Source organism: Lynx rufus, unplaced genomic scaffold (genome assembly GCF_022079265.1).
Source record: "Lynx rufus isolate CCGP_SWC_20201006 ecotype Redwood Valley unplaced genomic scaffold, mLynRuf1.p SCAF_1, whole genome shotgun sequence".
NCBI lineage: Eukaryota > Metazoa > Chordata > Mammalia > Carnivora > Felidae > Lynx > Lynx rufus.
Window position 1 is genome coordinate 50145316 of NW_025814823.1, and position 14195 is coordinate 50159510.

The following is a 14195-nucleotide window of genomic DNA, read 5'->3' on the forward strand; positions in this document are numbered from 1 at the left end:
TCATGACCCAAGCCGAAGTCAGTTGCTTACTGACTGAGCCACCCAGGCGCCCCCAGAATAATATCTTTATTTCAGGGATTTGGCATGGTTCCTGGTAAGTGCTTGTTGAATGGAAGTATAATCTGAAGGCTACAGCTTTAACAAAACTTAAAAATAGGGTTTTAAGGACCAGAACTTATTTCTTCTCCCAGCAGAAACTTGCTTCAGGGTCTAAAGCTGAGTTCATTGCTTGCGCAGTTAGTTGCTTGGTCAGGACCAGCTAGCTACAAGATATGCCTTCATCTGAGTAGCCGTGTGTACTTGCCTGTTTACCTAACATTTTCTCTTCTGTTCCAGCCCTGCTCCTGAGTCATGGCACACTCTTCCTGCCTTCTGATTAATGCTGTCCCTCATGGGGACTTGCATTCAGTCAATGTGTTACCCAGAGATTGCCTATTATGTGCTTACTCTGTACTGGACACTTGCTGGGCTTATTGATTCAAATGCCACCTTCTGAGCCTCTTTCCTGGACCTCCAGATGGAGGCATGCCCCACAAGGAGCAGACATACAAACACACCCAGCAGCACTGTCAGATAAGTGCTGTAGTAGTAGAAATTTGCACAATTTGTAGTGATGGCACTGAGGGGGCAGCCTGAGTCGGCCTGGGGAGTCAGGTAAGCTCACAGAGAGGCAGCATTTGCATCAAGCTGCAGCGGGGCTAACACATTTGCCCACTTTGTGACTTTATAACTTGGCGTAAGAGCTTCAAGTTCTCTACAGCACAACTTTTAGAAGTTGCTGAGAGTAGTTTATTTTTACTCAGGTAATCTTTACATGCAGAGAAATGCACCGATTTTTAATGTACGGTTGTGGGAATTTTGTCAAATGTTTTTACACCCGTGTACCCAGAAATTTAATCAACTTATAGAACATTTTTGTCACTCAACAAAGTTCCCTTCCAGAAGGGCACTTGAGTCTCTCCCTCTTACAGGCAACCACCTTTTTGATTTCTAACATCTTAGATTTCTTAGTGTAGTTTTGAACAGCCAAGCAATATCATGATTGTCAAGTTGTTCCTTTTTTCTTCATGTAGCATTTTACTATTACTTGAACACACTATCTTTATTTGAAAATAAAAAAATTCTATGACAGGAAGGATGGCAAGAGATGAGTGTGTACTCACAAAATCCTCTTGAGAAGGAACTGATTCATACAAATAGAAACCAGGGCAGGGATGCCATTAAAATAGCCTGACTCTAGGAGGTATAAGCACACACATGTCTTGGCGTTTCCTGGGCAACTAGGAGGATTCCAGTATAGTGTTATTCTGGATCTTTTCAACGTACCTGTGTACTGAAAGCTAGAAATATGCCTTGTCTTAACATGAGGGGAAGTGCAAGAACTTGTACCTTTAATAAAATGGAGTGTCCTCAAACCAGTTACAGACATGCACTCACTGGGTCAAAGGAAATGAATGATTTCTTGGCTCTTGACACCTCACCAAGTTACCCTGTGAAAGGTTTGTGCTAGTTTGCAACCATGAGTGGAGGTTGATACATTCTGGTATATATAAATGAATATATTAATGCTCTCCAAATTCTGGCCAGAATTGGAAATTGTCATTTGTGTTTTTTCTCTAAATAAATGGATGAAACATGCATGATGTTCTCCCTCTTCTCAGATCCCTGGTGATGCTAAACATTTATGTAACAGATAATACATCGGGTTTCCTCCAGTGAGAAAGGATGGCCCTGGAACACGGAGGGTTCTGGCTCCTCTGCCTGCAGTCACAAAAGGCTCAGAGGGCCCCTGGCCTGCTAAAGCACATCTCCAAGGTCATGGGCATGGTGGGGGTCCTTAAGGAAGTGCCTCCTGAGTTGTCTTGGGTTTTTTTTTGGGCTGTTTGGAGATAGACGCTCTGAATTCTCAACAAAATTATGAAGAATGGAATGTTTGTCCATTTTGAGGAGTGGAGCACCTCGATATTCCGTCAGCCCTTGATAAAACACAGAAATCCTCTCTTAGGCTGAGAGGAATAACGTCCCAAGTGTGTGGCAGGGAGCCTGTTGCTTCATCTGGTTCATTTGGGTCTCGTTGTTCTGTGTAGGGCTCTAGCAGGCTCGCTCTCTGGATGCCAAGAGTGCTTTGGCTTAGTAAGGGACTCCTGTGGAGACAACTGGCTCCTTTTACCTCCTCCTTCACGTTTAAACTGCTGGCAAACATAACGGCATTTGAGTTAAAAGTACTCGTTTTGAGAATGTTAGTTAAGAAAAACAAAGCAACATTAATAAATTTTGTCCAACCTTTTTAGTTTGGAGAAAATGGATGTTGTGGGAAGACAATCTCATGTATTACCTTCTGTAGACTGAGTTGTTTCTGTTGTTCTGCAGCCTATAATTCCTGGCAGAAAGTTCTCAAATGCTTGTTGAAGGAATGACTGTTTTGTGTCCTGTCAAAAGATTGGCTTATTTACTTAATGCTTGCAGATCTCCTTAAAACTGTTAACTGTCAAAGAGTATATTAGAGCTTGAGGAGAGTGATAAAATATGTGCACTTCTACTTAGTCTTCAGTTTCGGAAGGTAATTATTGGGTGTGTGTGTGTGTTTTCTTAAAACATTTCTGATGTACTCAAAGCTCTTAATAAGGAAAAGAGTTGTCATCTGTGCACGACTTTGGGAACAGAGATTTAATACACTCAATCTGCCACTTTTCTCTAAGTAGACGGGCATTAGCAAATTCTACAGATGAATCATGACACAGTCCCATAAACAGTCTTTCCAAAGATTGTAATATCCTCCCTTGTAGGGTCCTCGAAGACCGGTTCTCATTTCTGTGTAGAGGAGGATCAGTTTGGTGCTTGCGTGCATTAGATGATGGTGCACAGACATTATGTCTCTTTAAGTACAGTGGGGATTGTCATAAGGACAGAGGTTAGAAAAATTCTATGTGGGTTCAAAGGGCAACACTAGTAATAACTGTTCGGGTACAGTGAGACCTTAGTATCAAGTATTTTGAAGATGTTTCTATAAACAAAGGGCTGTCCTGTGCCAGAATAGGCTGACTTGAATAGGCTGTGAAGGTTTTATACGAGAAGGTGAGTAACTGACAATTAAAGCAACTAGTACTTCCTTCTACATGTGCAAGACACGGGGCAAGTGTATTGTCCCTGCGTACCTTAATAATGAAGGACTGTTAGGACCAGGGGTGTTCTCTCCAATGAGGAAAAAAGAGGACTGAGAAGTCAAATAATTTTCTCAGGAAACACTGAAACTACTAAGTGGTGGTTGGGGATTTGAACCCAGGCATTTTGACTCCACAGCCTGCCCTCTTAATCACTACACTCTACTGTCTCAGAGAAACACTGGTCAGACAGTGCTCATTCTATCTGAAGCTGTAAGATAAACTATTTTCTGTTTATGGTAAGTCCTTCACACTAGAACGCAGCTTCTGTCTTGTGATGTTGGTGCCTGGAAAGCACATGGTGATCAAATATTTTATAAACTATAGAATTGCTGATAGACATTCCTGAACAATTGCACACTTTAGATTTATGTGTTCTGCTATATCTAAGTAACCAGATTAATGCTCAGTTAACCATTTAAAGTGTTGTAAAAGGGAAGCATTTTTATATGATGACATTGAATTATACTTTGAGCTACAACAGGAGATAAATTATATCTATTAGGTTCTTCTATAAGACTGTTTACAAAAAGTATCAATTTCTTTGTTTTTTAAATATTTATTTATTTTGAGAGAGAAAGCAAGAAAGGGAACATGTGTGTGAATGCATACAAGCCAGGGAGGGACAGAGAGAGAGAGAGAGAGGAAGAGAGAGAATCCTAAGCAGGCTCCTCACTGTCAGCACAGAGCCTGACATGGAGCTCAGTCTCATGATCCATGAGATTGTGACCTGAACTGAAATTGAGTCAGACACTTAACCAACTGAGCCACTCAGGCACCCCCAAAAGCATCAATTTCTTATTGACCTACATTTCAGTAGTCCATGGCATACTAGAAATTTCTCATAGTACTAGAAATTCAGTACTAGTAAGTACTGGAAAAAAGACCATGATGAAAGATTTTCTCTTCTTGACAAGGTTGAAATTTGATCTAGATGTCTGAGCTGGGAAGGAGAGATCTTGTTTTGTTATACCACAATTTCATAATATTCAAGGAAGGACACTCATTGCCTTCCTTATTATAAACTTTGATTCTGGAATTCTTTCTTACTAGGGTTTAAAGTCTTTCATTCTACCACAGGAAGGAGAAAATAAGCAAACGTTTTGCCTTCTTGAGTGGTGTGCAATCAATTTGGAACTTACCTTAGTGTCCGAAGAAAGTATTGTCAATCTATCAAAAGCATTAGACACAGACACATCTTCCTTCTTGAAACATTTCCTTCAACTCTTCTCTGGATTTTTCTCCCATTTTACTTGATGTTTCTGATTTTCCTTTGCTTAGTCCTCCTGATTACTTGATCAGTAAGTATTACAGTATCCCTGGGTTCATCTTCCCATGCCTTCTCTGTCTATAATCTCTCCCTAGCAGATATTATCAAATCCATAGCTTTATATACCTTCTATATGCTGATGACTTCCTTTTTGTATTCCTGGCGTTGACAGTGTCTCCCTTTTCCTCTCTCCCTGCCCTGTGTGTGTGACACACATACATGTATACATACGTACACTGAAGATTTCCAATTGTAGATCAAGTAGGCACATCCCACTTTGTTCCCCAAAAAACCTCTGAGTTTCTCCCCCTTCCTATCACCTGCCTACTCATCTCCCCCAGTGTTTCCCATCTTTGTACATGGCACCACTCTCAACCCATTTGCTTTGGTCCCCAGCTTTGAGTCATTATTGACTCTTGGTTGTTGTTGTTGTTTTTTCACACTCCACATCTAGTCTATAAAGAGATTCAGTTGGCTGTATCTTCAAATATATCCAGAATCTGACCACTTCTTACCGTAGCCACCATCCTCCCTGCTTCAAATATAATAGCCAGATTCCTCTTTAAAAGTGTAAGCTAGAAATAAGACATACAAATGGCCAACAGACTCATGAAAAGATGCTTAGCATCACTATTCATCAGGGAGATGCAAATCAAAACTGCACTGAGATATCACCTTATACCAGTCAAAATGGCTAGACCCCAAAAGACAAGAAATAATAAGTGTGGTTGAGGATATGGAGAAAAAGGAACCCTCATGCACTGTTTCTGGGAATGCAAATTGGTGCAGCCACTGTGGAAAACAAAATGGAGCTTCCTCAAAAAATTAAAAATAGAATTATCATATGATCCAGTAATACCACTACTAGGTATTTAGCCAAGGAAAACAAAAACTCTGATTTGAAAAGATGTATGCACCCCTGTGTTTATTGTAGCCTTATTTACAATAGCCAAACTGTGGAAGCAACCCACATGTCCACCAGTAGATGAATTAATAAAGAAGATATGGCATACATACAATGGAATAGTATACAGCCATAAAAAGAATGAAATCTTGTCATTTGCAACAACATGGATGGACCTAGAAGGTATAATGTTAAGTGAAACAAATCAGAGAAAGACATATACTATATGATTTCACTCATACAGAATTTAAGAAATAAAATGACCAAACTTAAAGACAAACAAAACAAAACCCGACTGTTAAATACAGAGAACAGACTGGGTATGCCACGGGGGAGGTGGATGGGGGAAATGGGTGAAATAGGTGAAGGGAACCAAGAGTACACTTACTGTGATGAACACTGAGTAATGCAGAGAATTGTTGAATCATTATATTGTACCCCTGAAGCTAATATAACACTGCACGTTAATTATACTTCAATAAAAAAAAGTAAACCAGAGATCGCATTTCCAACTCTTCCTCCTCCTCCCCCCTCAATGGCTATCTATTATATTTTGAATAAAATCTGCATTTTTGTTTAAAAAACTTTTTTTTTAATAAAATAGTCCCACTTGCCCATGTCATCTGCTGTCACTGTGTGTCTTCCCATGCTCTAGTCATACTGACCTCCTGCTATTCCTCAGATGTGCAGAGGTTTTTATTTTAGGGCCTCGGTGTTGCTGTTCCTCCTGCGTGAATACATTTCTTTCACTTATTCAGGTCTCAGCTCAAATGATACCTCCTCCTCCCTTTCCTCCCCTTCCTCTCTGTAGAATAACAATCTCCTGTCAGTCCACACTCAAATTTTGTAGCACTTATTGTTTGCTTTCATAGGCTATTATTTTTTTGGATTGGCTGTAACCGTCACTAGAATCTGTAAGTGCCTTATGTGCAAAGGTGTACCTTGTTTTCAAGCCTTAAATAGTGCCAGGTATTTGCTAGATGCCAGTAAATGTTTGTTGGATAAATAAATGGACGAATCAACAAATGTCTTACCTGACATGTTGTTAATCCTGTGACTTGACTGACTCTGGCTGTGCTTCACTGAATGAAACAAGCTGTTTTGTTCTGTTAGGTTTTTTGTTTGTTTGTTTGCTTTTCTTAAACTTCGGTTCCATATTGAGTAAGTTCAAAGCAAGTTTTTAAAAAAGCAGGTTTGAAGCATGGGTAATTGACCTTGTTCAACCAATGGTAAAGATGCCTAAATGCAAATAAGTATCATAAGATAAAGCAGCACATTTGAAAGTGAGCTGCCTTAGCTGAATATCCTGCACTGGGGACAGTACTTTACCAGGCAACTTTGGGGCATTTGTCATGAAAAAGATCTCACAACTCACCGAATAGTATCCTCAGCTTCAGTAGGAACCCAGAGACTAATTTGAGACAATGAAGCATAACACAACTTTACCCTTTTAGAAATAAATGAAAATAATTCAAAGAATTTGAGAATAGGAATGTTTTTTCTCTGCCCCACGCAAACACCAGAGGCCTACCTCATGCTTCCAAAGTGCTGTAATTTTGTGTGGTTTTTTTTTTGTTTTTGTTTTTTTTGGGGTTTTTTTTTAGGAATCATTCTGAAATGGCACATAAAACTGAGGAGTGGAAGTTTTCTAAAGAGCTTTTTTTCAGAAATGGGGGAAAAAGGAAGCTGAAACTAATTGTCTGTTTTGATGCAAACTGACTTTTTCTTAATGTGTTTTTTAAAAAAACATTATTCCTCCTAGGTGTCATATGAATTATGTGATATTGTTCTTTTTATAAATATAATTTCCTGGGGGGGCACCTGGGTGGCTTAGTCGGTTAATTGTCCGACTTTTGATCTCAGGGTTGTGAGTTCAAGCCCTGCATTGGGCTCCGTTCTGGGTATGAAGCCTACGTTAAAAAAATAAAAATAAATTAAAAATTTATAAATATAACTTTTTAACAGATGAGAAAAGATTAAAGAAGTGAAGTTTCTTTCCCAGCACCATGCAGCTGATACTGATAGAACCAGTATCTGAAGTTAGATTTTTTTTCTAACAGAAAAACTCAAGCTGAACTGCTTCATTTACTTTCCTCTGTTTCCTTCTGTTATAGTTGTATGTGTGGTTTTGGCACATACATACCCTTTTGTGCTATTAGCTATTCCATAGATAGTCCATGTGTGTGCCTCTGTCTTTCTCTCTCTCTCTCTCTCTCTTTTTTTTTTTTTTTTTTTGTATTTCAAGATTGGAGCTAAGTTAAAAAGCATAGGAAAGTTCTCAGACTTTGTGTAAAATGTGTAAATTCACAGTAAGATGTGAACAACTTCCTGCTGTTGGAATGTGATGGGTTTAGAGGCAGGGTGTGTGTGGAGAGGGGGGAATGGTGAGGGTATGTGCTATCGTGGTTCTTTCCGGGGCTTGCCCTGACAGGGAGGAGATAAGCCCAAGAACAGCATGGGAATAAATGTGACCATGTTAGACAGCAAATCTGCAGGGATTTTGAGGATAGGAAAAGCATTTGGAAGCTAATAGAGAAAGTCCTTCTTGAGCTTGACCAGAAAGATGATGGTGGTCCTTTGGACCACCATCATTGGCCAGGGTCCATTGGATTGCCCTGTTGGTAGGGCAATGAAACTAGTAGTCCACTGGTTGTGGAAGGTGCTTATCTGAAGGTAGTGAGAATTACAAGGCCAATTTGTGGATACAGACTTTGAATTTTTTCTTGAGGTGCTCTATCAGGTGATGGTGGAATTCTGGGGACAGAATGGGTCAGTGGAGGGGAAAGACCATATCACAGAGAGGATCAAGGACTGGGCCTTGGGATATGTCTTCTCTTAAGTGGAAAGGAAGCAGAAGGGGAGGTCATGTTCAAAAAGCTAGGCAGAAAACCAGGAATGTGTCAGAAATCTTAAGGAAACATTGTTTTCCTGAAAGAAAGGAAGAGGAGTATCAACAGTGCTCTGGATTAGAAGAAGTGATCGTGGGAAAAGAAAGTGGGAACAAAGGCCATTGCATCTGACAAGAGAGTAGTTAGTCTCTCACTTGTTGAGAGTACAGCTGGACAGTGTTAGTGTGGGAACCACATGAAGCTTCAGAAAATCCTTCTGGAAAGTCTTAGTGTAGGGGCAAGAGCGCCATGAGAGAAGAGGTAGGAAGAGCTACCAAGAAACCAACATTGTGTCAAACAAGCTATTAACTTGTGTTAGCAAAACCGTCCCCTAAGCGCAGTTGGTATCACTGGATCTGTCAGAGGTACAAAGCCTTCGTTCTTAGGGGAAGTATGTTGTCGGACAACGGGTCTGAAGGAATCATTGCGGTCTTCTATATAAAGTACTCTTAGTGTGTTGAACATCATCAGGAATTCACTTTAGTCTTCTGAATTTAGTTTCCTCTTCCATAAACTGGGGAAAAATGTCTCTCCTGTCCCCAGGGATTTTAGCTGACAATAATTTGGGGAAGATATTTTGTTTCAAATGTTCAGAAAAAAGTATCTTCATAGTTTCGATTTAGTGACTCTAAGAAAATTAAAATCATGTTAATCTGAAAACAGAAGGTGATCAGGAGATAAGGCATTTCTCTTAAATATACACACAAAATAGTTATCATGCAGATGAACGTTTTCGGAATGCTGTGTCTTTGTTTCTTCTCTTTGGTCCAGCATGGCGTAGTGGCAAGAGTGGCAGGGTTTGGGGCAATACTGACTAGGTTTAGCTGCCATATAGCGGCTGCTGCAGTAAAATGTGTGACCGTGGACAGAATATAAAGCTTCTCTAAACCCAAATTCCCAGAACTATAAAATGAGGATTGCAAGATGGTGATGGGTTTAGAAGAAAAGATGTGGAATATGCGTAGGCACTCAACACATGGTAGGTGCCCATATTATTATTATTATTATTATTATCATTATTATTATTATTATTATACTTTGTATATAATCCGAAATGAGGACCAATTGATGACTTTTTTTTTTTTGCCTTTCCTAGAATGGCTTATTTTTTTTTATTATTTTTTATGTTTTAATGTTTATTTATTTTTGAGAGAGACAGAGACAGAGTGCGAGCAGCCGGGGGACAGAGAGAGAGGGAGGCACAGAATCCGAAACAGGCTTCAGGCTCTGAGCTGACAGCACAGAGCCCCACGTGGGGCTGAGCCCTCGAACCGTGAGATCATGACCTGAGCCGAAGTCAGACACTTAACCGACTGAGCCACCCAGGAACCCCTAGAATGGCTAATTTTTAAGGGTATGTGTGTGTGTGTGTGTGTGTGTGTGTGTGTGTGTGTGTGTGTGTATCCCAAAATGCACTTAGATAACTTGATGTTTTTCCTAACCTCTGATTTGTGAATATGGGTTTTTATTGAGCCCTTTTTATATTGTTCTTAAGCTGTGATAATGCTTTATGAGAACTTGAGGTTGGAATGAACAAATGCCTTAAGAGTAATGAATTCTGTTTCTTTATGGTACTTCTGTCATTGTCTTCTCTCTGGGGATCCACATGTGCATGTGAGCCATTTTAGCACCTCTTTGCTATTAATTCTGTCAGTGGACTAATAAATCTAAGACTAGTCAACTTGCCTGAGACTTTTCAAGTTGGAGAATTCCATATTTATTGCTCTGTTGAAAACACTGCCATATGTTCTTATACTCCCTGCTTCCTTCCACTTAGCTCCTGTCTATTTGAAGTTCAAGATTAGACTCTAGGGTATGTAGATTCCATGCATTAAGCTGCTTCTTCTCATATGTATTGTACATAAATTGTTTTTTCAAGTCTCCATACATTTCTGTTATCTCAATTATTCTTAATGGTTTACTTTTTCATGTTTTGTGTGTGTGTGTGTCTTTGAGTCATCTGATTAATTTAGTTTCCCTGCTGTATTCCATTTGGAAGATGCACTTGTGAGATCTTTCCAAGGACATTTTATGATGTCTTACTAAAAATGAGCCTAATGAGCTATTTTGGTGAAGAGAAGCTTTTATAGTTTCCATGAAGAAAGGAAATACAGTTTTAGGTGTTTTATTCAAAGGATAAAGTTTATACTGCCTGTTTTTAAGCCAATTTGCAAACATTTTTAGACGTGGAAAATTTAAGTCCTAAAAGGTATAGCTTGCCAAATAGCTGATATTTTTGAAATTTGGCCTCCGATCTGGTAAAAGAATGTGGTTGACAGTCACACTGCAATTTACAGTAATCCTTTTTGTGTAAGGAAATGAATCTACTTTGGCTTAATAAATTCCAGATGAGTTTCTGGCTCCTTGATTATTACCAAATCATTTAAAATTCAGGTTTCATTTTTCACTCTAGTTAACAGCAACCCTCTCTGTCCTCATCATGGCCAATGTGATATTAAAATCCTTCGCAGAACTGAAATAATTTGGGGGATAATTGCATTTTGGGGTGAGTTAATTTGGGACACGAGTTTATGATGTGACCAGCGGCTCTGCATTTGGCATGACCTGGGACTAAAAAGTGTCAAGCATCTGTGCTTGTCCAGGCCATGAGGAGATCAAGGTGAAGACCCATAAGGAAATTCTGCTAGTGGCACAAAGGAGAACTTTCTTGGAGTCCCAGCTAAATATTTCTAGTTACTTTTCATTGGTCACCATTATCTGCAAGGGAGTCTGGAAAATGTTTCTAGCTGGACATCTCACTGTCTCCAATAATATGGGGTTTCTGTTACTAAGGAAGAACAGGTTGACAATGTTGGGTTGACACTAAAGTCCCTGCTACAGATATTTGCCGATGGTTCCTTTCATGTACCATTTTGCTTTATTATGGCAATCCAGTGATTGGAGAGAGAGGGAGACACAGAATCCAAAGCAGGCTCCAGGCTCTGAGCTGTCAGCACAGAGCCCGACGTGGGGCTGAGCCCTCAAACCATGAGATCATGACCTGAGCTGAAGTCTGACGCTTAACCCACTGAGCCACCCAGGCGCCCCAGGTTCTTTTTTTTAGTTAATAAAACTGTAATCTTTTATGTTTTCCCAGTGTTGAGATATAATTGACCTATAACTTTATTAGTTGAAAATGTATAAAATAATATGTGTATATATTGTAACATGATGACCACAGTGTTTAGTTAACATCCATCACCTCACATAATTAGAAACCTTTTCTTTTTGTGTTGAGAACTTTCAAGATATATTCTCTTAAGCTTTCAAATATCTAATACATTATTATGCTAACGATAGTTATTAACTACAGTCATCATGCTGTATACATTATGCCTCAAGCTTCTTAAGAACAGGTGCCAACCACCCAGGACCGTGCCTGAAGCTTGGGTGATGGCTCAATAGAAATTTCCTGAAAGAAAAATGTTGAATGAATCCAGTGCTTTATATGTACTATACATTCTTATTGAATGAGACCTGAGCCTTAGATAGTGACTTAGATGTGTAGCTTCTGGAAGGAAGAAATGCTGAGTGAGACAAGGATAGCCATCAGTACAACCGGAAGCAGTCTGTAATGGCTCAGGAATTTTGTGACTTCCGGGAGTATAGTCCACATCTCTGATAACAGATGCTAATAAGTAGTTTTCTGTTATTCTTGTGAATTTAGATTTGTAATTCTGGCATCATTAGTCAACAGATAATTCACAGCCTGATACCATAAATATGAGGTGTTTATATGTTACTCAGGTACAAATTTAGGTGAGATTGCACGGATCACTTAATGTATAGTGATCTTAATTTGTTTAGTTATCATCTCATGTCTTTGTAACTCCTTTTGTTTGCATTTAGGTTTCCTACTGCTGTTCCTCAAATCTTTTCATGTTTTCTGTCCCTAGGTAGTTTTGCTCTGTGGCTGATATTTTTTTGAGGCTTCTAAACTTGTTAGTACCAATGCTTCTTCAGCTCATGTGCTATTTTTTTTTAAGTTCATGCAATATACACATAGTTACAAAAAACTGCAGGTATGTGGTTATTTTTCTTTGTCTCCTTGTTGCAGCTCAGGTCCCGCTTCTGGGCCACCTCATGCGGGGGAGGCTCAGTGGTTTCTGTCCATGTGGCAGGCAGTGGGTCTGCAGGCAGGTTCTTGTTCTATCTGGAGACACCAACAGGAAACTCCTCTGCTCCTGGGTTTCTTTATGCTCTTGTACCCTTGCATAGAGGGGTCACATCCCTACTGGCTCTGATCCTGGGGCCATGGAAACTGCTACTGTTATTCCCTTGGGGATCCAGGTCTGTTTGTGCATCACTTCTTCCTAGAAGCCACTGTGGTCACAGGCTTACCTGGGGCTCTTCCACTGCTGGTCCCCAGTTCTCTCCTACTGAAAGGAGATAGTCCTGTGACAGCTCTCTTGTTTTTTCTCTGGGGGTCTTCTTGCTTGTAATGCTGAATCCAGGAGAGATAGATGGGTTTAAAGTTGAGAGAGAAAGGAAGGCTGTATTTAATATACTACCACTTCCTGGTGTATGTAAAAATGTTTTAGGCTTTCTCTAGATGCACTATTAACATTTATAATGTTTTTGACCATCTTTCCAGCAATTCAGAATGATTATTCACCTTTGGGATAGATTTAATTTTTTTTTTAAATTTCAGCATATTTAATGCATAAAGCTGTTTTTATATTTCAAAACCTAGACTGTAACATTTTGTCTTATATTATGACTTTAGAATAAATGTAGGCATCTTTTGTATACTGAGAGATTGTCCTAGTTAGGGTTTCTGAGAGGCCATGTTTAGCCTGTGGTCAGTAGACTATAGAACATTTATAGTTAGAGCCAGTGGAGAGAAACCCCAGCCAACAAGTTTTATTTGGATGTAAAATATGGGTTCTTGGAAAGGTTACAGCAGTTGGGTTGGCTGTGAAAAAGCTTAGTTCAGGACAGCCACACTGGCAATGTGAGGACCTGCCTTGTGAAGATTAGACGTCAGGATCCTCCTTTTCTCTTCCCTTCTTGAGTCAACAGTCTATACATGAACCCAGCATCAGTCTTTTTTTTTTTCTTGATTTTTTTTAATGTTTGTTTATTTGAGAGAGAGAGAGAAAGAGAGAGAGAAAGAAACTGAGCGAGCAGGGGAGGGGCAGAGAGAGAGGGAGACCCAGAATCTGAAGCAGGCTCCGTCCAGGTTCAGAGCTGTCAGCGCAGAGCCTGACGGGCTCGAACTCACAAACTCTGAGATCATGACCTGAGCTGAAGTTGGATGCTTAACCGACTGAGCCACCCAGGCACCCCTTAGCATCACTCTTTAATATTATATTGTTCTGGGTGAATTTTGGACCAAAATGATAGTCTTATTTTTCTGGAGTATTGGTTCTCACTGGGGGTGATTTTGTCCCCTAGGTGATGTTTCAGAATATCTGGAGACATTTTTGGTTGTCACAGCTGTAGTAGGGAGTGCCTCTGACTCCTAGTGGGCAGAGATTAGGGATTTTGGGAACCATCCTCCAGTGCACATGGCCTGAATATCAAAGATTTATCAGACCCCAAATGCCAGTAGTGCAGAAGTTGAGCAACCCTGTTCTTGAGTCTAGACTCTTCTCCCAAGTATTTTTTGGTGCAATATGTTCTTTAAAAAAATTTTACTTATTTATTTATTTATTTATTTAGAGATTCTCTACTGTTTGTCTGTTGCTGTACCAGTATCACTGTGTTTTTTATTTTAGTTGACTTTGAGCTATGTGAAATATTAGATAGTATGAATCCCTTCTTTTTGCAGTATTTCAAAGTTGACTTAGCTTATTTGTAAACTTGCATTTTTTTCAAACAAACTTTGGAATTTGTTTAGAGAGTTCTTCCAGCAATCCAGTATATGCTTGAAATTGCCTGAGTTTCTAGATGAGTTTGGGGGGGAATTGGCATCTTAATAGTTTTATCCCATCTGTGAACAGGGTTATTTCTTTATTTTTCAAGTCTTT

General features: G+C 39.6%; 1 protein-coding gene across 1 annotated transcript in view; it reads left to right on the plus strand.

Annotated features, from left to right (window-relative positions):
- LMO7 (LIM domain 7) overlaps positions 1 to 14195 on the plus strand; it is a 195823-nt gene that overhangs the window by 7802 nt on the left and 173826 nt on the right. The gene's annotated exons all lie outside the window — the stretch shown is intronic.